The following is a 24,763-nucleotide window of genomic DNA, read 5'->3' on the forward strand; positions in this document are numbered from 1 at the left end:
TGCTGTTGCCCTTCTCTGAATTGCTAGTCTAGCTGGAAACTGAGAATGCTGTTGAAATGTGCTTTCTTGTTAGACTTAGGATTAACTGGGAATCAGGAATGTTTAAAATAAAGTTAATTATAAGGCCTCTGTAGCTAGGGAGAGAATATTTTAATAATTTGGGGCCCTGTTCTTCTGACCCACAGTAATCTTATTGCTGAATCAGTCATTTCTGTTAGTGGTGAACTCTACAGACAAAGGCATGAGAATAAGTATTTGTTTCTAATTTTAAAAGTTACTGGGCAGTTGTTTTCCATTGTGTCTTCTTCAGCATACAGTCTCTTCAGAAATTCCTGTTGCTTTTTATTTCACTGTTTATATATATTTTTTTTACTGCGTCATTTTAGTGACCTGCTTTCACTGGAAACCTACAAACATTTGCATTGGCAAATGTTTTGAAGGGTTCCCTGGGAGCATGGCTGAAATGACCTTCTTGTGGGAGAAAATGTAGGGGATGAAACAATTTCTGTTGACCTTGTCTGATAGAGAAATTGCCAAGTACTTGAGGAAAAACTCCTGGCCTTGCCATTTATAGGAGGATAGGTTATATCTGTTGCTTTGTTTCTCTCAATGTCTGGCAGTTTTAGGGTTTCTTTACTGAGTTGTAGTCAAAACTGAAGACTGGAAAGAAATTATCCACAGTCATTGGCCTATTGCATTACTTAACATGAGTTCAGTTGCTGATGGTCTCTTCTCTTGACGGTCTCACTTGTTTTCTCATTCTGAGCTTGCAATAGCAATATATGGTTGTTTTCTTCGTTTTTGTCATATAAACTGTGTGTGTAATCCAGATTTTAGCTCCTTCTCATGCTCCAGTGCATGCTTTTCCTTGTTGCTTTTTAAACCTAAGCAATGATACTGAAATATCTAGGAGACAGTATGTACACAAAATTGTTAGTAGTGTCAGGTGTTACATTACCCAGTGCTGCAGAATGGGACTCCTAGCTTAGCCAAAAGATGAGATTTCTTTGGATAGTTTTCTGATAGTGCTCTTCAAGGTGTATCAGCCTGGGGTAGCCAAGAGCCTCATGACTCCGATGATCCTCATCAGTAGCTCTGATGAGGAAGTTGCTAAAGATGATGTTGGTACTGTTGTTATCTGTTGTGCTCATTTTATGACCCTGTAAATCCATGTCCTAGCTCTCACTTGATAAAATACTTCAGAAAAACCCAACCGAGCAGAGAACCCCCTTAATTCCTGTCCGCTGTTGACAACTTCTCTTTGTGACCTGAGCACCATGGTGTGCCGTGATTCCTGAAGGCAGGCAGATAGAGATGGAGGATGCTGTGCCATCAGAGAGTCAGAGAGTGCTGTTGTAGTTTGTTGTCCTCCTTGGAAATTCTAGGACTGTGTCAGGCCATTGCCTACTGTGTCCTTTTAGTTGTGCCAGCGTAGCTATTTTATGTGGAACCAGAGTGTAAACAGTATTAGGGAACTGATCCTCTTAATGCTTTGCCTTTGAAGTAGCCATGGCCACCAATTTCAGTAAGGCCCCACAGGCTCTGATCTCAGTGTAACTGCAGGTGTGCAGTCACTATTGTCAGGTGAGGAAGGAGAAGAGGATTGTGTGTGCAGAATAAAATTCTAATAACGATGAAATGTGGAGGATTTTGCCTCGGTGTTTTAGAGTGTACCCAGACAGCTTTTTTTAATGTCAGCTTTATAACAGGCAGCAAGCTCTCTTGTGGAGGCTGCCAATGGACTGAGGCACAGCTTTATGCCTGTCTTTAGCAGCAGTCTAAACTCACCTCCTGAGGAGCGAGGTACCTGAGCGGCAACGCCTCGTTGCACTGCCCTTGAGTGTGTCAGAAGTGGGAAAATTCAGGGTAATAACCTGTTAAATACTGAAGTTCAGTCTTCCAGAGCTTGTCTGCCAGTCCTTATTCTACAGAAAAATGGTAATAGGTTCTGATGCATGCTGTTGGAATTGATAGTAGAAAGCCTCAAAACCCTTCTACATTTATGTGCCAGGAGCATGAGTTCACGTGTACAGTTCTAGAGACACACAAAAGGTGAAATTGGTGTTTGTGGGAAGAAAAACTTCTCTTGATGCATATGGGTAGAAGTCTGAAAATGCTGCTACCCTGGCCTCGGGAGACTTGTCTAACTGATGTAATTCTGTTGTAAGTCTTGGTCAGAGTTTACAGACTTTCTTGAATTGTCCAAGAAAGTTGCTGGATTTTCCAGTTTATCTTCTGTTGCTTTCCTAAGCGCATAGTGTCAGACTCTTTGCCTATGCATTAGCTGAATCTTTAATATAGAAGGCAACTCAGTGGAGCTTGGGCATCATCCTTTAATGGCTGGTTACAAAAAAAAAGTGCAACCATCAACAATAGCAAAAAGAGATCTGGGCTCTAGAGCTGAATTGCTGTTTTTTTTGGCATTGTTGTCTATTGTTTTACATTAAATTAATGGTCTGGGTGGGGGAACTTAATTTTTTCCTCCAGTAGTCTTTCTTTAAGTGAGTTTGCAAGTAGGTTTGATTAGAAAATTCCATTTTTGCTCACTTATCTATATCTGTCAAGGGAGATTGTTTTGCAAATTTATTTAATCTGAAGGCCAATGAGATCAGTATTGAATTTTGAAGAAAAATAATCTTGAACTAGAGGTAAACACTTAATTCTAATATTTAACTTGAGCCTTTATATTTTTCTCTGAAACCCACAATCATAAAGTGCTCTTAAAATAACTTGAGCAAGCATGTTATTTTTCTTAGAGTACCCCTGTGAACTCATTGCTGGCAATGGTTCTCTGCCTCTTGGGAAAAGGACACGTAAGTCTTTTTATAGGATGGCTGTTGACAAAGCTTGTCCTTCAGCTTCACTTGTAGAGCTGCTGTGTTGTAATTGTTTTTTTACCAAAAGGCTAAAAAAAGAACTGGTTTGCTGTGGAGGCATATCACTAATATTTTAATAAGAGGAAATATAAGACTTGTTTAACTGGAAATATAGGGAACTCCATTTGTTAGTTTGTGAGGAACAGTTCATATGCTTAACTTACCTTTCAGATTTACTGTGAATTCTGTATAAACCAGACCTGATTTATAATTGCATGTGTTTTTCATTTTTGGGATTTAGCATTTCCCGTAAAAAAGTAATTTAAACAAGAGGTTTGGGGTTTTTTTTCCCTGTTACTTTCATCAACCTTGACCCTTTTTATAAGCCCCAAATTTCTAACAGTGCCAACACTGAAAATTTTGGTAATGGCATGCAAAGTAAGTGGAGCAGTTGACACCAGGCCTGTTCCCAGCTCTCTGCACACACTGACACCTTCAAAGACTTATCCGTAGCTGTAGATCTAGTCTAGAGAACCTGATTACAGATGAAACCTGAGGATCTAGAGATTTCTGGTTTTAACTAGGAGCTTTAGTTTGCTTCTTGCTAAGTTGGTTGCTTGTCTTCTCTTGTCCCTTTCTACATTGTGAAAAGTGTTGCTTTATGATGTCTGGGTACCTTTTCTCCTTCTTGAGTATTTAGAGACTAAAACTTTCTAAGCATTAAAAGAAATTTTGCACGTGTTGAATGTTCTTGCTTTCACATAAAAACTTATTTTCTACAAATCAATCTTCATTTGAAGAAGAGTGTTTCTGTGTTTGTATTAATATCTATAGATAGTTGATAATTGGAATGATCAGTCTTCAAAAAAAATTGTCTGTTCCTGAATATCATTCATGTTGTCTTTTAGGTACTTTAATGCCACCTTTCATCCCAAAATATTAAGAAGAGAAAAAAACCACAACCTTTGGCTTAATAGTAGCATCTGGTTTTACTTCCATAATTGTCATAGTTGCCCTAAAATCATTAGGGTTGTGTGAACTGGAGTGCTCACAGGAGCCTTACTTTTGTGACTGAATGGGAAGGATTTGAGTTAACAAGACTTAGTATTATATTTTTCAAATTTACCTGTCATATTGTGATTGAAGTGAGTTTGGAATTGCTCTGCCAGGCAGCTGACTAGGGAGAAAGTGAGGAGCAGAAGATAATCTCTTCAGCTTTAGCAATGGCAACTAGTATACAAACTAGTGGTTTCTTCTTCTGAAATCTTTTATTTGGCTCCTTTTTGCCACAGTAGTTCCCAAGATTCACCATTTAAACAGCATTTGGGCTTATAACTGTAGTCTTTATGTTGCAACATGTGGAATATGTAAAATTTTCTGAAGAGAGAATGTTCATTGATGTTTCATCTTTCTATAGTTTTAAGCCTAATCAACAAGGAGGGAGTTGTAATCCATGAAATAGAGAGCAGCTAACAGGCAAGCTCTAAGTGATGTCCAGGTGTTAGAAGAACAAATTACTTGTTGGTAGAATTGCCTTGTTAAGGTTTAGGGCTGGACATGCTGCAGTGATCTCAGACCTAGGGGGAGGTTAACAAAGCTTGGGAAGAAGGATGTACCACTGATAGTGAACACACAGATGCAGAATTTAAGAGCCATGAAGACATCTGGCAGAACTCCCAAGACAATGAAGAAACTAACAAAGCAACTGTGCTGAAATCAGCTCTGTCAGGGTAAAGGGTAATTCTGGCATGGGCAGATTGCGGCCACCAACTCACATACTGCTGACCCAAGAAACTCTGTGACTCAAAAGAAGAGAAGCACTGAGCATGGGACTAATTAGCATGGGAAGCAAGAGAATAATTTACCAATAGAAAGAATACTAATTAATAAGAGAAGTATGTAACTTGTAGCCAATGAACACTAATTCCTTTGTTTGCTAAAATGTATAAATAGTAAAAAATTTTGATGGCTGGCATGCTTGATTTGAGTAGTATCACTGAGCACCCATGCTTGTGCAACTCTGAAATAAATAAGCAATGTCTCCCCTGAGTGTGTAATTATTGGCTTATTACACACTGGGTAATGAATCCAGTTTTTCTGGACAACACTTGCATGTTGGTCCCAGGAACTCATCAACAGAGAAAGTTGTTGCATCAATTTTCCATAGTCCAGTTTTTCTGGGGAATATACCCAGGTGTTCAAAAGTGAATGGAAGTATAGCATCCTTGCCCCAGGGCATCTATGGATGGAATCAGTTTTGTCTGGCAAGATCACTCCCAGTGCATTCCACTGTAGCTCAGCATGGGAAGTGAAGGATCCAAGTCAATATTCAGACTCATTGAAATAGTAAGATACTTCTCATACTTCTGGCAGTCATATTTTCATACTTGCAGTCCTATAGAAAAGATTTTGTAGAGTCTGTATTTAAATATCATCTGTGAACTATGTTTTCTTTAAACCTTCTTTACTCAAAGTTCTACTTCGGTAAGTCCTGAAAGATTTACTGCTAAGTCTTGCCAAGTTTGTAATGTTTCCAGACCTGTTGGAATGAGTCCAGAGGAAAGCAGAGCTGGAGCACCTCTCCTGTGAGGACTGACTGAGAGAGTTGGAGCTGTTCAGCCTGGAGAAGAGAGGGCTCTGGGGAGACCTTGTGGCACCTCACAATACCTAAAAGGGGCCTTCAAGAAAGCTGAAGTGGGACTCTTTGCAAGGACACGTAGTGACTGAACAAGAGGGAATGGCCTTAAGCTAAAGGAGAGTAGATTTAGATAAGATATTAGGAAGAAATTCTCTGCTGTGAGTGAGGGTGGTGAGGCACTGGAGCAGATTGCCCAGAGAGGTTGTGAGCTCCCAGTCCCTGAAGGTGTTCAAGACCAGTCTGGATGAGGCTCTGAGTAACCTGGTCGAGTGGAAGGTTCTCTGGCCATGGCAGGTGGTTTGGGACTAGGTGATCTATCTGAAAGGAGGTTGTAGCAAGGTAGAGGTTGGCCTTTTGTCCCAGGCAACTAGCAATGGGACAAGAGGAAATGGCCTCAAGATGGGCCAGGGGAGGTTCGGGTCAGACATCAGGAAGAATTTCCTCACTGAAAGGGTGGTTAAGCATTGGAATGGGCTGTCCAGGGAAGTGGTGGAGTCACAGTTTCTGAAAGTGTTCAAGATGGGACTGGATGTGGCACTTAGTGCTGTGTTTAGTGGACAAGGGGGTGTTCCATCAAAGGTTGGAATAAATGACCCTGAAGGTATTTTCCAATCTTAATGGTTCTATGATCTTTAAGGTCCCTTCCAAACCTAATCATCTCATGATTTAAGGATTCTGGTGTCTTATGTTGTGTGGCATAAAGCAAGCTGGAGACACAAGCTAATTGCCTTCCTCTGGCATTTCTGTTACAGGCAGCTGCCTGTAACCTGTAGGTCACATGTTCCATTCATTCAAGGTTCTGACCCATCAAGGGAAAATGAAGTATAACACATATCTGGAGTAAAACTACAGTGTTGATAGTTACTTTAGTAATGTGTGACAAATGTATATGAATTAAATGAACAATGTGCTAGACAGAACTCATTTGAGCAATAATTTCTGTGTAGAAATTGTTGGATGGGGCTCAGTGACCAAAATTATTCTAGCTAGATAACTGGTTCATAGTAATGTTCCCTCCTTACAATAAAACTTATCTATAATTTAAAAGATTCATATTAATAGTAAAATGTATCTGTGACACTTGTGATTTTCTAAAGAACTCCTTGAAAATACAATTTATAAATGCTTCCTCTTTGAGCCATTCATAGAGTAAACCATTGAATCTGGTTTACTCTATGAATGGTCAAAATTACCTACACCTTACAGTAGGAGTGCTTGCTTGGGGGTAGGCGTGTTTTTCCCTCTCTACACACATGCATTCACTTCAGTTTTGCAGTCTATTCTAGTTTGTCAAGTAGTGGCACAGGCTAGATAATAGATAATAATGTCTTCATTTGTATTTTCAGATTGCTGCTGTAGTATCCCACAATGTAATAGTGGAAGGACAGAGAGGCCTTTCTGCTGGGAAGAACTTATCAGCTTCAGCCCAGTGGTTAGTGTGCAAGATTGTTCTGAAGACAAAGTGAATTGAAACAGAGATCTGGACATTGTTCTGATAGTTGATAGTTTTATTTTGAGCTCTGAAGAGCTCATCTCTTTGAAGAACAAAGAAATATTGGTATCAAATATTGATTGTGTAATATCCAAAATTCATAAGCTTCTTAACTTTATTCTGGCAAGCTGGACTGCAACATTTGCTGGGGAATGAAAAAAAGTTAATAAAAGAAATACCATTTGAATTAATCTTTCATTATTAGTGGGATCTTTTAAAGGCAGATGTGATTAAATGATTTAACTGGATTCAGAAAATATAATTGAATCAGAAGAATTTTTGTAAATTATGAAGTTACGTTAATTTAGATGAACCAGAAACATGGACAGGCTAATTGGACTATGTTAATGTATACATATACTTATCTGAAAGCTGATGAACACTTTGTAAGTGCAAATGTTTCTCCACAGTTTGACTCTGATTTGATGGTATATTTTGCCATGCTCTTACTACAGGCTGTGGTTACGTGTCTGTGTTCTGTAAGATTTAAGTGCAGTTGTTATGTTTTAATTTCTAAATTCTTCAGGTTCTGCTGCCTCAAACTGCAGCTGTAGTTCTGAAAGTGGCATCAGTAGGTCCTAGTATGGTAATTAAGATAATGTGCTGTAATATGTTGCTTTTGTAGGGCTCTTAATTAAACGTTAGGTTGCTTAATGTTAATGAAGAGGGGTAGAATATTGAGGGTTGACATTTAGCACTACTTCATTATAAAAAAAATTGGAAATAAAAGTTCTACACTGTTTGTTATCTTCGTTTTAGATTAGCAATGCTAATAAAATGAGCTCTTATGCTCTGTTGAGTTCCTTTTTGCTGTGTGTACATTTTAAGGCCAAGCCAAATCAGAATATCCCTTGCTTTACTGTTTAGTAATTTGGCTCAGTTCTTGTAGATCTAGATCTGTCCTGTGCAGGATAATGCCCAAGGCGTAAGGCGGGCTGGGGCACTCCAGCATTCTGCTTTGGGTTAAATGTGTGTAAATGTATTAATGAACAAATAGTTCTCTATCAGTGCTGGTGTTGTTAGCTGATTCCTCTCTGCCTAATCCATCAATGGTAAGAACCTGTTGTGAATTTTGTAACTCGGTGGAATTACTCTTCTCTGCTTTCACTCTGCAGTGAGTCAGCCAAGATGGTGTCCCAGCAGGGGAAGTTGTGTCTGTGAGCAAGCTGAAGGTTGCCATCAGGAGGTTGCCAAATGTCCTGTTAGTGCTATCACATCCAAGACATGCAGGTCACCTTTCCTGCATTCCCATAGCCCAGGCTGAGTGTATTGCTGTCAATACTGAACTCTGAGCAAGCAGGGGGCTTGGGCTGGCAGGATCCTGCTGGCACTCACAGAGCTGTCAGTTTTTTTCCTGCTGCTTTGTGTCCTGAAGCTCAGGACAGAGAAGGGCAGCTGCTGGTGTGTAGGTGGGTGGGGATTTTTCAAGGAGCAAACAATGATGTAGGTGGGTCGGGATTTTTCAAGGAGCAAAGATAATGATGTAGGTGGGGAGAAACAGCTGGTAGAAATAACAGGTGGGATAGGATGTTTTGGGTGAGTGGGAATAAAGGGCTTCAGAGGAAACTAGAGCCTGTGTGCCATAGGAGGGCAATATGGTGGGAGCTAGTAGATGGGCAACTGCAAAATTGTGAAAGCCTTTCTCCCTTCTCTCCAGCACTGTATACACACCTGGCACCCCACTGGGAGCACAGTGTTACCTTCTTAGTCTCACCCTGACTGCTCCAGCATCAGACTCCTTTTGGACTGGATCAAAAACCAAGGTGCCAGCTAACCATTTCCACTGCTGCTGCACTGCTTTTCTTAAGTGCTTAGAGGTACACAATTAGCTAATGAATGCTAAAACAGAGTTTCTCACACACATAGCTGCTTGAAGCTTGATGGCTGTGTTAATGTCAATAACTGGCAGGCAGGAGAAGTTGCTATATAATAGGAACTACAGAAACCAAATTCCAAGTTGGAAAACTGGGTCAGGCTAATTGAAGTAATGTCACCAGCTCTGAGGGTGGACAGGGTTCTCCTTTGCATGTTGAAGGTCTGTGGATCCACAGGGCTTTCAGCTGTTCTCCAGGTATGAACTTCCATGTACCTTGTTTTTCATTTGTTTTGTGGGGTTTTTTTGTGAATTATTATCTGCTTTGCAGTAGAAGTCTAATGTGGATGATATGATCCTATATATGTGTTATGGAAATAAACATAAATAAAAAAGTTAATTTTTCAAACTTATGAAATGCATCCTGGTTTGTGGTACCCAAAAGAGATCAGCAAAACCATCCCATAAATTAAAGCATACACTCAGTGTGAAATGATAACAACTTTGTTTTATATCTTGGACAGAGGTCTTTGGTTTAGTGTGGCTGCTTCATAACCCAGACTCTTTACTCTCCACCTTTTATTTCTGGAAAAATAAAAATGTAATGTTTTTTACCAAAGCAGTCAAAAAGCCAATATTTTTATTTGCCTGAGAACTTACGATCATCAGGAGACTTATTAATGCTTAGTTTGGTGTGAGAACACAGTTGAAATAGGTTGGAAAATGATGGCGGACTTTTGCCTGAGTTCTATTTATTGTGGAGAATATGGAACACAAAATATTTGCTTAAATTATCTGTAATACAAAGTATACTCTGAGATAATAATTAAAAATTCAATGTAGCTTCTTTATTCCACTGTCAGCACATCCAGACTTTCCTTTTTCCTCTGTGTCTTTAAATATCTTCTTGAAAACCTTTCAAAGGTAGTTTTATTAACCTAACATAGTGCAGATGTTGCTAGTTTGAGAAATAAGTCACAATGACTTGTGGTATTGTGTCAAAAATATCATTTAGAGGTTTAGAATGAGGGGAGCAATTAATGAACAGTCTTCACTACAAACAAATGTCAGAGACTCCTCCAGGGCTAAGCTGCTTCTGTGCCATATTCATTAATTGCTCTTTTGAGCAAAGTTGGTGTTGATGAGTGGATTTAATTAAGTATACCTGAGAAAATCCACAAAAACAGATGAGAAGTATTAGAATGAAAGATTTGCGTTTGATTTAATAAATAAAGACCTTTTCATTCTCAGGGGGTCTTCTGCTTCATGTAACTGTTTCTGGCTGACATTTCTCCCTGCCTGCTGTGTTGTCCTCACTGGAGAGTGGCAGACGTGTCTTATGGTTTGCTTCAGGATGCATGCCAAATACCATGCCCATATTTAAGTCTCTATTATTAAATATGTATTAAATCTGTCATAATGGAAGATCTCTCTCAGAACTCTACCTGTTGAAAAATGGCAGGAGAGAGGGAAGAAGCACATGTGAGTAGAAAGATAGAAATCTTAAACTGCTAAAGCTCATTCCAAACTTGCTAACCCTATAACCTTGCTAAAAATACCTCCTTGGGAAAAATCTCTGTATTCATATGTAAAGAAAAAAACAACAAAAAAACCCCACCATATGTAAAGCTGGATTTTTTCAATGTACTTTGTGGCTTACAGGTCTAAATTGAAACTTGATGACTCGTGGCCCCCAAAATACATGTTATTATGTGAAATACAGTGATACATGTATCAGCATGGGGTTTTTTGTTACATTTTTGGTTCTATTTTGACACGTGTGAGAGTCTGCCTAGAAGGAGAAGGCTACTTCTGTATCTTTTTTCTGTGCATTGAAATGAAAATTGCATTAATATATAAAAAAATACTATTATTTTGTGTTTTGATGAGAGGGTTCAGGGCGAGAGGGCCCTTTTTTAGTTATACTTTTAGGTATTTGTTTTATTTTTATTTGTACGTTCTATTATGTAAAGTCAATCAGAATGTGAAGAACGGTTTGGTGAAAGTACTCATAATTTTCAGTTTTGAGCCAAGTGGTAACTGGAAGCTTTAATAGCCTTTCAGTACCACTTCAGAAATGGAGATGTGCCATTGGACAGACATGTCAGAACTTAGTAAAAATAGCATATCCTACAGTGGCATTCATCCAGAAATCTAAATTTAGCATTGTATCCTGGATATTGTACTGCAGGTGGTCACATGCACTAAATTGTATTCAGCACCCTCTGTTATTCAAGCACATCTCAGCATTCTTATTTTAAACATTTTATGGTTTTATGCAAGGCTACCTTACTGTTATTACTCTGGTTCTTTATATGGCATCAAAATGTGAGACATGTTTCATAGGACTTAAAAAAAAAGCCTTAGCCAGAGATGTTTAGTGTCATGGTTCTGCGTGAATGGAAGTCAGTGTCACAATTCCAGCTGACTTCAGCTGGGAGTATTAGTAGATCCTGACTTCTTTCTGATAATACATATAAACACACAGCCAGTTGGCAGGTTTGAGTGTGATTTATTTCACATTATTCTTTTTTGCTTGTAGCATTCCAGTAGAGTTTGGCCAAATAAGCTTGAAAAAAGTTCTATCTGTGCATTAGGGGAATGTAAAGCTTGAGGAGAAACAGAGCTCGGGTATTATGGTTTGATTAATTACTTGAATATTTATGCAAATTACAATAGGTTCTGATGAGTGTCATATGGGGAAAGTCTGCTCTGACCTTTTCTTTCCATTATTCTGCCCTCTTCTTCCTGATTCTGGAGCAATACCAGGACACAGGATTTTTAATAACTGTGGGCAGCAGGTTTCTTTAAAGCCCACTGGAATGACTTGTAGAAATAAGATAGACTTTTCTTATGACATAATTACTGAGTACAGGTGTTTGTTATTGTGTTTGTTTTCAGATAGGGAAACAAGCATATGTTTCTCACTCTCTCTGTAGATGACTGTATGTGTGTGGGCAGGGTGTGGGAGAGAGACGACAGAACTCTGTGTGTATGTAAATATCCTCTTAGAGGACAAACACCTAGGAAAAAGATGGTTTCCTTTAGTTTTTATATTTTAACTATATGCAATCATAATTTTTTTTATTCAGAGAGTATTACTTAATGGTTTGGAGGTTATAAATAGACTTCTGACTTTTTAACATGGTCTGTAAGGTGAGAGACTGCTGCTTCACATTTTCAGATTCATCTGCAGATCTTTATTGCTTTGGTCACCGTTTTTTTTAACAGCAATTCCTTGTCATATTGAATACTTGTGAGTATTCCAACAGTTTCTTGGGTGATAAAAGAAATTATTCATTCTTAATTTAGATGATGTCTGATATTTTCATTGTTTTCACTTGTAAGAGTTTAGGTAATGCTGGGATGAAGAGGATAGATTTTTAGTGTAATATTCATGACTAGAGTGAAGAGAAAGCCATTCATGTGTACTGAAGGGGACACAACGAGTACAGTGGGTAAGATAGAAGTGTGATTTCTCCAAACATTCATAGCAGAAGCTTATTCTGTTTATTTGCCATTGTAGACCACTGGTAGGCTTCAAAACAGTGATAAGACTGAGCAGCACTTGTGCTTTAAAAAAGCTGACAGGGAAGACCCCTGCACAAGCAAGTTTGCATTTTTACGTATAAGTCTTTGCTATTGTAGGAACAATAAGTAAAAAAAAAAAATCAGGAAGAAAAGTAAGCTTTTGCTCTCCAGTATAAATCTGGCATTAATGGGTCTGTAGTGTGGTGTGGTGTCACAAGGATCTCTGCTGCTTATTTGCATCTTGGAGGAGCAAATGTTACAGCCATGAAAGTGAACAGTGTTACAAGGGCAGCAGCCACAGTGAAACTTAGTGCATTAGCTGGAAGCAGAAATGAGTTCTGTGCATCTGGTTTACTTTCCAAGTGAAATTGATGTATGTGGAGAAGTGCAAGCACCAAAATGAGCCTTCTAAGAAAGTATTCAGTACAGGATGAATTTTGGGAAAGCTGAATGCTGTGTCATGAGATCTAATGAAGTTGTACTTATTGTCTTAGCATGACACCTATTATAAAGGCACATAAATAACAGGTTAAGAAAAATATGGGCCTATAATGCCTGTCTCCTGTCTAAGAGAGAAACTAATATGTACAAGCCTGTGAAACCTTTTGTAAAGGAGTTCAGAGTGCTTCAGTGGAAGGTGCTGTATGGGTAAATAGGTCAATTATGTCCAAGTTCAGTGAACTTATTTTAAAAATAATTTTAAAAATTGAGCACTAATAAGATTCTAATACTCTGATTAAGAAAAAAATCCCATGCTGTTCTAGTGTTAGTGTGAACAGCAACATGAACAGTTGAAAAACACATTTAAGATAACCAGAATTTTATAAAAAGAAAGACTGGAGATACCAAAATTTTTCTAAATTCTTCTATGTTCTAAGACTTAGGAAAAAAAAAAGCCAACAGCACCTTCTGCCCCTTCCCTGAAAATGACTATTTTAATGCTTATTTCAACTGCAGCAGTTGTGCTGGCCTAGATGGGGGCTAGAGGAAAGAAAACTTCTGAAGGCTGAGCTTATTCATGGACTCCTCTTCCCCCTCAGCCTCTGTGCTTCTCAGTAAATGCACCCTGTGCGGGCAAAGCATTTTTGATTCATCTCTCTGAACAACCACATCTGTGGCTTAGATGGCACATCTCTTTTTATAAGCAGGATTTAAGCTTCACAGAAGTAAATTATTCCCATAGTGTTGTGAGTTTTTGCACTAATTTTAGACAAATATGCTTTAGATGTGGGGAAGAAAGTTCTCTTTCTTGTTTAGGTGACAACTGGAGACTTGCATGAGAAGTAGAAAATGTGGCTAGTTCTTTATGATATGACATTTTAGGACAGATTGACAAACAGCTTGAACGACATTTGAAATGTGATATTTTGTAAGAACTCACTGCTTTGCTGTATGTAAACACTGCTGTGAGAAAAACAAGCTTTTATTTAAAAAAGAAAAACGATGAGGGAGAGAAAAGCAAGTTATGCCTTAAGCTATTTCCTTGTATGATTAACACCTGGACTGCCTTCAGAAAATGGCTTGTCTTTCTGCTTTTATAATTTCAGAGTGGTTATTGACTGAGCAGTAGGGGGCTTTTTTTCTTTATCTGGTGCCTTACTGAGTTCTTTGCAGCCTCCTGACTCTGTTAGGAGGCTAAAATTGCAATTTTAGCTATCAGGCATAGAAATCATTAACAACATTTATTGACTTCTAAACAGTCTGCTGTTATCTCAATGCTGTCAGATCACCTTTGCCCACTTTCTACAAAACATAATTGAAAACAATGAAATTTTTCAACTTTTGTGGACAGGTTACAGACTGGAGAAGATTTTTATCTGAGAAGACATCATTCAAGATGAAGCTGTAAGAAGCTGCATGTGCTAGAGGTAAGGACAGCTTTAACAAAGAAATCTCGACAAAAAAAAACCCCCGTGTGCCTTTTCTACATTGTCCTTTGCATTAAACCAAGGGATGTTTTGCAGAGGTCAAATAAGAAAGTTGTAGTGGAACTGACACAAATCCATTCATGCTGACTTCAGATTTCTAGATTTCAGTATCTGTAGCTTCCTTGCATAGCTCAGTTCTGTTTTACAGTAACAATTAATGCTCTGGTTTTGTTTCTTTAGGTTTGATTTGTGTATGAAGCTCCTTTGAAAGAATAGGATAGATAGCATTGCCACTGCTTCAGGTGAGGAAATGAGTGAGAAAAATTAAATGCAGCTTTAAAGTAGTCTTATGTATCGAAGAGCATTCTCCATGAGGAGTAATAATATCCTGTCAACTAAGAAATAAAGAAAAGGTAAAAAGAAGATAATTTAAATTAAAAAGCAAAGAAATCTTTTAATAGACCAGAAAGTAGGGCACAAAGAAAAAGGAAGCATACTGTAATAATATAAACTCTTTTTTAATGCATTAGCAAGTCAACACATTTCTCTTATATTTCACTTTGTCTTTGGAACCAATGCTACATGCAGATACATCTAGCTGGAAATATGTGATTATTTTTAATTAGAACCTTGCAAGTTTCTTTGCATATTAAGTACAACAGAGGAGTTAGTAAATTGATATATGAGAATGTTAGAAATAAGGTAAAAGTAACCTGGATGGTTATAGTTGTTACATACTGACTTTGACAGTCTGTACTGTAAGTTCTCCCATGTTTTGGAGTACATGTGAAAATTGGGAGTGGTGACAAAAATCTGCTTTCTAATGCTGTATAATAGTATCAGTTGGAGCAAGCCTTTGGCCTTCCAGATATGGATTATATCTGTTCTGAGGATGACATGGCTGGAACCATCTCCCACCCTCCGCCCCAAATTATGTGTTGATAAAGAAAATAAAATACTACTCCTGTTTGTTAAGCTTTGTTTCTTTTTGTCACTTCTGTGTGCTTTTCGTCTCATAGATTGTCCCTCCTCTGTACATTTACCAGACAGTAACATCTACTGTCTGGTAGGAGTCCTGTACCACGAGACACTGGGAGCTTAAAATGCTCATCAGATATATGTATGTGAACTGTATTATTTGTCCTGATCTTGAATCTGTCTTTATTATTATAGTTTTTGCATGCTGAATGTATTGTACTGCTGAAGGGAAATAATTCTCCCTGCCATCCATTGCTCTTTTTTTCAATTTAAGCAGGTTTTACCAAGTTCCTATCAGGTTGGGGTGCAGTGGCTTTGTGTAGATTAAGCATTAAAAATTGTGTGAGAAGGATAAAAGAAAGGTTGAGAGGAGTGGTCAGGAAGTAGCAGGGTGTTAGGAGATGGGTTTGGAATGAGTTCAGAGTGAAGAGGCTGATCAGGATGCATGGGAAACGGATACGTTGTTCTCAGACATAAGATGCGGAAGGCTGGTATCAATTTGTTGGGAGGAATGTGATGAGAAATGAGACTTGGATAACTGTTTGAAGGTTTGAAAGCAGTCTTTGATGTATTGTGAAATACGTGTCCAGTGACATTTCCTAAAACCAAGGATGGCAATGCTGTCAGCTCCACTTCAGATGAAGTCTTGTAATTTTTTAATGTTGCTACTGTGTGAATAACAGAAAGTAACACTTCTTCTGAGCAGTAGAAGTGTTAAGGCTGTGGTGTGCACAGGGAAGGTGCTTGAGCTGTGCTGTAAAGTGGCACCTGAGGCTGTGGTGTGGCACGGGAAGCCGTGTCACAGCCACTGCTGCAGCCAGCTGTCAGGGGCCAGGCCTGGTGGGGGACTTCACACAGAGCTGGTGGTGTTAGCACCGTAAATAGCTCTGGGGCACTGTCCTGTTGCATCACCTCAGAAAGAATTGAAATGGTCATCAGGACATGCCCACGGTGGGTACTCCCTCCAGTACTCCTTGGGCAGAGGTTTGCCTTCAGCTTTGCCGAAGTGCCTGGGGTCTCCCTGTGGTTTCTGAGATCGTTGTCTCTGTCACTGAATGTGCGTGGAGCACAAAGGTAGCCATACGCTCACGGGTATTGTGAACTCAAATTTACTGCCAGAATGTGAATTCCAATCATTATGGGGCACATGACATTTAAATAAAGAAACAAAATGCCTCAACCTTGATAATTCAACTTGCTGCATTCATATTCATCATTTTGGTTGTGCAAGGGAGGGAAGGAAAATTTGCCCTGACGTGAAGTGCCAAGCTCAGCTGGACATCAAACTGTAGCAGGTGTTCTCGAGGGATGAAGGACCTGCAATTTGCAGGAAGCCTGCTTGGGAGGAGTAGAGGGCTGTCTGCTTTTGGACAGCAAATTTGCAACTACTTGCTGAAACTTTTGCCCAGTGACTGTAGCTGCTGTTGGCCTCTTTGAAACATACAGAAGCTTGCTAGCTGTACCATGGTGATTAGAAAATATTAATTTTGTTATGCACAAAAATCCATAATGAAAGTCCTTAATGAAAGGTTGACCATTTTCTGCTACTGTTAATTTCTAAACGTTTTTTTTTTTTTCAGATGTAATTGCTGCTATGATTACAGAATGGCAAATTGAGTTTGGGGACATATGCAATATTCTTTTACCACTAGTCTAGTCAATAATTTTTAATGAGAGAAAGAGCTTGTTGAATACCCAAATTGGTTTGTTTACTTCAGTAGCTTAACTGCATTAAAATCAAAGAGCTTGCATGGGCAGGGGGTAATCTGTGTCATTGCTGGACACCATTAATCACTCCCTCGACTGAGTGCAACACTTTTGAAAAGTGACTTATAGATGATTGAATAACTTTACTCTCTACACCATTAATGGCTCCCAGCAGGCTGCTAGTCTGCAATCACAAACATCTGTGCATTTGAAAGTTTCCACTTCCCCAAACAGAGACGTATTTTACAAAGAAAAAAAGAAAAGAGAAGAAAGAGGAGAATTTGTTTTTGTGTGAATGGTCTTTTGGAAAAAGGGTGAGTGGAAAATGTTCATGCTTTAATTCTTTGTTCATGCTTATATGTTAAAGTGTCATATGAGTTTACCTTGAGGTCTTTATGCTCTTAATGGCATTAGAAGATTTTTTTGTTTTTAATTTGTTTTTGTTGTTTTTACTCCATAGGATCTTTCTGACATTTGATATCCAGTAGTGAAAGAAAATGTATCCTGATTGCCTAGTAACTCATGGATGTTTTTGTTTTAACTGTGTTTAAAGTAAATGTAGCCACTTACCCCTAGACACTGCACAGTGTGCATTACTTATTCAAAGCTGACTTCTCTTTTGGAAACCAGCTTAACAGAACAGAGAGCAAAAATCCTTTCTCCAGGCAGTCTGCTACTTCTAAAGTAGTCTTTTAGACAAGCATTTAATTATTCAGGAAAAGAGTGCTGGACGTTGGCTGTGTTTCCTCTCTACAGAGTGTCACTGTGGTTCCTCACCACACCTGACCCAGGTGGGCACTGCACAGCTGTTGTGGCTATCACAGAGTCACTGAGTGAAGGTTGCTTGGGACTGGAACAGATCGTCCAATCAACCACTCAAGTTCAAACTGTGTTTGTTTTCCTTTAGCTTCTTCAAGCACATTTTGCAGACTATCTCAGCTTTTTACTTTTGAGGGCTTCCAGTACTTGTCCTATATAACCAGTAGAGTATTAATCCAAGAGTAACATATTAAAAGCATGAGATTGATGGTGCTGTTTCGCAGTTCACTTTTCACTGTTCTTGCAGTGAAAAGACCTCACCTAAGAGGACTTGATAGGTAGAAAAAAAAGGATGACCCAAAGGAAATAAGAAGGAAGGATGCCTCCTTTATTCGTCAAAGATAATTGGTTCTGTACTGAAGACACATTTTAAGTTATCTATGGGTAAGGATATGACAGGAATAATCAGTTTCATGAAGCAGTGAAAATTTACTGTGTAATTGAAAGGTGAAAGGTTTGCATCCGTTAATCAGATTGGTACTGGGGTAAGATAAAGATAGCCTTGAGTTAGAAGTCTAACAATTAATAATGAAAAGGAAAGTGAGATGAATTGTGTGTGTTCCCTAGCAGCTATGCAGAATGGGACTCCTAGGTAAGTGTCTGTTACCCCAGAGCATGTTATAACCAAAAGTTGATGTATAGTGGGAGGACACCTTAAGCTTCAGTTGAGTACCTCTTTGACAAAGCTAACTATGATTTTAGGAGACTCGGTATCTTTGCCTATTCCAGCATTGCTACTACGAATGAGAAATATTGGATCCAGAGTTCCCACTTCACTATCAGTTGGGGAGGCAGATTTTTTTGTGTTGTCTCAAATAACTTGTCCAGCTACTTAGACGAGGCATCCTAATAGGTCTTGTGTCCCTGAAAATTTTTCCTATGAGTTTTTTTTTATTTTTCTGTCAGCTTCTAATCTGTTTAACATCTGTAGCTTGTGGTTTAAATGTACTCATCACTGGTGTCCTGGACTGAGCACCCAAGGGGTGAGGTCCAATTCTGAGCAGAAGATATGAGTTTTGAATATCCTGAATGTATTCTGGCTTGTCGTCTGAACTGGTAATTCTTACTGATGGTAGGAAAATGGTAGGAAAAAAGCATGGGTGACAGAGTGGTCATATTGAGCAATTTTTTGTCCACTACACTCATATATTTACTTTGTTGCACTACCTGTTTCATTTTTTTTAGTTTCAGAAAATTACTTGATTATTAAAAGCAAATCCACAGTAAGATGGAACTATCCCATGAACAAATACTTCCCTGTAGAATTCCTGTAGCCAGAGGAATTTTAGCAGCTACAGTAGTAGTGAAGTGGCAAGGATTGATCGCAAAACTTCTTTGCCAAGAGGGGATTTTGTTTGGCCTTATGTCTGGCCATACTGCTGGTCCTGATCTTGTTAAATGCTTTCCACTACCCAAATTATTTTATATGTATATATTTGTAACATACAAGAGAGGGGCTTTGTGTGTCAAGACCAGGAAAATGAGTTTTCATTCCATCAAGGCAGAATCGATAAGAGGAGGATCATTAGCTACTTGCACTTGTCCTGGAACATAAACTACAATTGCTATTAAAAGAATGTGGCTGAACATTAAACCTGTCTTTAGCATGAGCATCCAATAGAACATCATGAGGAGAGCACATAAATCATAATAAAGTTTTATAATCCTTTTCCTTTATAAATTAAAGGACATTAAGAAATCTTATTTGTTCTGTGTGATTTTTTTCTTTCTTCCTTCCCACTTCCCCTAGTGCTTGCAGGTAATGTTGGATTATTCAGCTGCAAATAGTTTGTTGTGAATTTCTCCCTAATATTCACACTTTCATTTATTCTTTTTTTGTTTTTATTGTTAGTGACTGAAACTTGGTTACTTAACTGCTCTTTGTATTCTCTGCTGCAACTGTCAATGCTAGTGCCCAATTCTGCTGATGGATTTAGTGATACAAAGCTGGGCTCCAATCACCAGTGTTTTCTGTAGGCAGTGGGCAGATGGTGATATCCAGGATCCATGATGAGCTGAGGCTGGATCCATGCTGATACTGGTAGGCACTGGCTGTGGATGTCATGTTCACTCTTCACTTGTGAGTTGCTGGTTTATGTAAGCTCTGAGCTTGTCCAGTGAAATTTTTCATAGCAGCTTCTGAGCAGCCTTGCTCTCATGGGGGCGGGGAGGTCTCCCTGTGCCAGCCCCAGTGCTCTGGCTGTGCCTCCTCTGATGTCTCCATACAAGCGAGACCCTGGCTTAGCTGCAGGAAACCTCTGGGATTGTGGCAGAAACAAGAGACTGCAGTAACTGAAATGTGCTCTACACGGTTCTACAGGTCCTCTAATTTGGAGCTTGTGTTTACAGACCTTGATAACTGAAGCTAAACAAAGCCAAATAGCCTTTAAGAGATGTAATAAAAACAAACAAGCATGTACATCTCTCTTCCTAGGTGCTTTCATTACAGCAATGGCTTGGGAGTGAGGCTGTAACTAATCCTCTAAAGTGTCAGCCTCCGTTATTTATAAATTGCTTTCTCATCTGAATGATGGAGTCCCACCCTCTCTCATGCTTGCAGCAAAGTTGATTTGGGTTTTATTCCCCTGTCTTCTAGTTGGTGCTAAAATGTACAATCATATGTTGTGCTTTTGACAAAGTTTCTTCTGCATCTATCTTTGTTGACATCAAGCACTATTAACAAATTTTTTTCTCCTGTTTTTGTAGAGAATTGTCTAACTGAAAACTGAACTGTGTAGGAGCAGGGGAAAATAGCATGTATGAGCAAAGCCAAGCCTTTATTTAAAAAAATATTTTAAAAAAATTTAAAAAATTCCAAAACTTATTAGTAATTAACTAATTATTAATCAATCTGAGCTACAAACAGAAGGAGGTCTTGTATTTTGTGACAACATGTCTATAGTGTTCTGAACCCTTTGGTTATTGTCTGGCTTAGGTGTGGCAGCGAAAGCTGTTTGCAGTCTTGTGCTTGGCATGGAAGTGGCCAACAGGTTGTAAACAAACAGGTTTTATGCATCACTGCTGAATTCCATACTGCAGTGTTACTGTTAAAGCTGTAGGTTTGTGTTGATACATGAGTCAGCTTCTGGTAAAGCAAGGGCCTGGAAGAAAGATTTTTTTCTGGAAACAGTACTTGTAAAGGACTGCTTGGAGTAAGGTACTAGTTAGGGCTTTTTAAAAATAATGAGTTAATAAGACTTGCCTTTTAATAAGATAAGATCAACTGTGTAAGATACATTTGCGATATAGCTCCGAAGTGTCTATGTTCCTAAATCATTACTGACTATTTTGTTCTTTTCATCCTCAGATGGGAAATTTAAGTACAAATATCTGTATTTAATACTCAGCACTAAAAGTAAAGTGTATGTTTGATCAATAAATTAAGGAATTATGAAAGGAATTTTGGATGGTCTGAGTTCACATGTCATACAAACACAACATGATCAATTTTGTATGAAAAAAATTGATCTTTTTGTCTACCAGAGGAAAAAGAGTAACTTCTAATCAAAACTACAATGGGATAGTAATAAGAAATAAATTGGGAAGACTTCTTTTGCTATAGGTCAATTATGCCACATAAAAAAGAAAGTACAACATCCCTAGGTGTATTAATATAATACAACACTGAGAATGTCACCAGTGTTCACTTTCACACTTAATTACACCAGCTTTTCCTGGAAACTCTTCAGTAATACGGAATCAGAGACTGTTCTGAGCTGGAAGGGACCCACAGGCATCCTCAAGTCCAACTCCTAATAATAATGGTGTCCAGTTTTTGGGGTTTTTTTTCCTCTCTCTCTTTTTTTTTTTTTTAAATCACAATGATTATTCAACAGGGAACAGTACAATTGCTCTGGAACCTCAATACTCTGGTACAGAAAATTGAAATTATTTTAATGTCATGGTAAGTGCAGGGAGGTCCTTCTCACAGTGTGGATAAGTGTCCAGGGAAGTCTGGCCTGGCTGCAGCGTGAGCCAGCGATGCAGAGTGATCTGCACTTGTAATGCAAAGTGTTGTGCAGGCGAGCCCAGTGTTGCAGCCACCATGGATTGTGTAGCAAAGAGCTGGGAGCCCTTTTCCACTGGCAGCTGGAGTCCTGCCTCTTTGGCTTATGCATGGAGAGGTCAGTGAGAGTTTGCTGGCACAGGAGTTTCTTTCTGACAGCACTTTAAGCACTTTTTGTTTTCAGTCATGTAAATAGTGTGTGAGCAAGATCAACTATGGTATAAAAATGGGAAAAGAGATTAATATTTTCTGCTTTGCTAAAGAACAGGTCGTGGAAATGACTTACCTAGCTAGTGTGCTAGTCAGAATTGGGCTGTTATCATCTGGTTTGCACTAGAAACTGTGAATGATGCTGGCAAAATAAGTGAATAGAAGAAACTGGCATCAAAGCTAACTACTTGCCCATATCTTAAGGTAGAAATTAAAAACTGACTTTTTTTTTTTTATGCTTGCAAGCATAATTACAGCTTGACTGGTATCCCTATAGAAAACAGATTTTTGGTGTTGGGTTACTTATTCTGGAAGATAGACTTCCAGAATAAAAACAACATGCTCAGGCATTTAAAAAAGTTTTTTTTAAAGTATATGCAATAATGATTTCTTAGCTTCAAGGCTTTAGGATAAAAATAGATAAAAAAGTGAGTTGAAAAAGCCTTTTCTGTCCAGGCCAATGGGTTGTCTGCTCTATATATTTAGCTGTATACAAACAAAGATATGAAGATAAACCTTCCCCCTTTGCTCCCCCCAAAAAAACTTTGAGGGGTGTTGTTCTTTGTTTAGGAGTGGGCTAGAAAAAAAGAATATTGCTCAGCTTCAAGCCTTGGCTGTCATCTCTTTTAGCATTTGTGGAAATACTCCCCAGCTTCCAGGAACGGACCTGTGAAATCTGTGAGATGAAGACTGTTTTTTAACAAATGTAGTCCTGGCATTAGTTTGTGTACTTACTAAGTTACATTTTGACTATAAATTCTTATTTTGCAAAGTGCAGAACATAATTTGTTGCTAAACAAATTGTAAGCTAATGTAGGCTCTTTTTTTTTTTGCAACAAATAATTTTTGATGCTCTTATTTATTTTTTTTATATCAAATACCATCTGTGTTCTTTATTATAATACTGTAGTTTTAGCAATTAGCACTACATTGCTAGTGCTGTACCACATATGTTAATAATTTCTTTCCTAGTTGGCATTGATCTTTTGTTCCATGCTGTTAGTTCTGAAGTCTGGAACTCTGTTGCTTACCTCTAAATTACTGACCCTGGAGCCATGAAGTATGTTTCAGGTTGTTTTGATATTACGTAGATTAAGTTTAGAATATTTTAAACTCCACAGTGCTGTATGTGTTGATTTATTTATTACTTAAATACAACACAAGTTATCTGAGGTAGTGCAGTTTTTTTTCAAATGCAGAGGACATTTGCAGTGTCTCCTGCACTGTCTGGGAGTTACTGCTCCTTGGATAATTAGTGTGGATTCATTCACTGTAATCCTTATGCAAGTAACTTCTGGATCAATTGGTGTGTTTTATAGTCAGACCTCTTCAGGAGTCAAAACTCTGCAGGAAATGATCTGATTTCCTCATTCCCACTTCTGTAACACTGAAGATGATGGCTAGCTAAGGGCACTTCCAGAACATAGAAATACCATTTCCATGTTGTTTGACTCGGCTGCATTGAATGCATCCTGGTATTAAACAATAAAACAATCATCTTTGTATGATCAGAAGCAGAGAGGTTTGACTTCTTTCTTGATGTCCTCTCATGCCTCTTGTTATCATGTTCTGAATGTGCCCACACAACACTTAAAGGAAGAAGGAAGCTTGTTCTGTTTGTGGTTCAAGCTGGCTGGCAAGGAGCCAGCTCCCATCTGAAGGCTGTGCAAACTTTTTAGTTCATTGCAGTGTCAGACTTAAGTTAACACAATTCTGCTGTGTCTACAGGTCTTATTTTTTCCCCTGGGTTTGTTGGGTAGCTTGGAGCTCCTGAGGTATGACCTTTTCTTCAGTACATGACATAACTGTACTCTTTATCACATATGCCTTTTTTTCCTTTGGCAAGCAATGAATTGAGATTCTGCTTAGAAACTTTAAGGCTCTTCACTTTTTCTGCTCTACCTACATGCCCAGACCCATTTGCTGTTTGGAACTTCTAACAACAACAGTTAATGGTTTTGGCTTTTTTTTTTTTTTTTTTTTACATTCAGTAGCTCTGTTACTGCAGCACTTGAAAAATGGGGTATGGAAGAAAACCAAAGTAAAGAATTAGCAATTTAGAAAATTTGTAGCTAGCTTTAGATTTGGAAAATCTAACCCAGAGGTTTTATGTTTGTGTCTTGACTGTTTAATTCACATTCCGTCTTGCAAGCTAGGCACTCAGAAAACAAGGGAGGTGCCTCTGGGAAGTTATGTATGAGACTTGCTAATCACAGTGGAGTGTGGTAGTAGTGCCCCCAAACTTTGGCTGGAAACCTCAACTCCATTGTTCTCTCCTCTATAACCCTCAGTGTTACTAAAGTGAGAACCTATGTAAATGGCTTCTCCCTCCTCCAGCCTCTCCTATAAATAGGTGTGCAATCAAAGTGCAGGACTGAAGATGAGAGGTGTTGGAAAAGGACAGAGCATCGAAAACAGTCTGAGGAGTGAAACTGTGAAACTCAAGCAGCTTCCAGCACTGGCTGATGAGCTTGTGCATGTAATGCAACCAAATCCAAGCATTAAGTGACAGACCAGTAGTGGCTGAGAAAACAGGGAGTGGAAGCAGGAATTTGAAGTACCTGTTGTTAGCTTGAGCTCTGCAAGGGCTATCATGCAAATAGGATTTTCTGCTCTACGTGAAAATTTTGGGTCTGTGGACTGACTGCACTCTTTTCATACTTATCAGGAAGGACCACTTGTTGCAAGAACTGAGTTGATGGCAGACCACCTAATTCCTTTGACCCTTCAACTGGAATAGCAAAAGAAGCCAAAGTCACATTTTGCTTACTTTTTTATTGCCTCTCTTTAAAGCAGTCATGATTTTCTTGAGGCTATGAACAGAATTCATTTTCATCATCAACACTAACTTTATGCTGGTTTCAGAAGCTTGGAAGTGATCTTTA

General features: G+C 38.7%; 1 protein-coding gene across 2 annotated transcripts in view; it reads left to right on the top strand.

Moving 5' to 3' along the window:
* SEMA5A (semaphorin 5A) overlaps positions 1–24,763 on the top strand; it is a 313,648-nt gene that overhangs the window by 4,503 nt on the left and 284,382 nt on the right. For both annotated transcript variants that reach the window (XM_066559905.1, XM_066559914.1), the window contains exon 2: positions 14,083–14,158. The gene's annotated coding sequence lies outside the window, so the exon portion shown is untranslated. The remainder of the gene's footprint in view (positions 1–14,082; positions 14,159–24,763) is intronic.

This window comes from Molothrus aeneus, chromosome 1 (genome assembly GCF_037042795.1).
Source record: "Molothrus aeneus isolate 106 chromosome 1, BPBGC_Maene_1.0, whole genome shotgun sequence".
In the NCBI taxonomy this organism is placed as follows: domain Eukaryota; kingdom Metazoa; phylum Chordata; class Aves; order Passeriformes; family Icteridae; genus Molothrus; species Molothrus aeneus.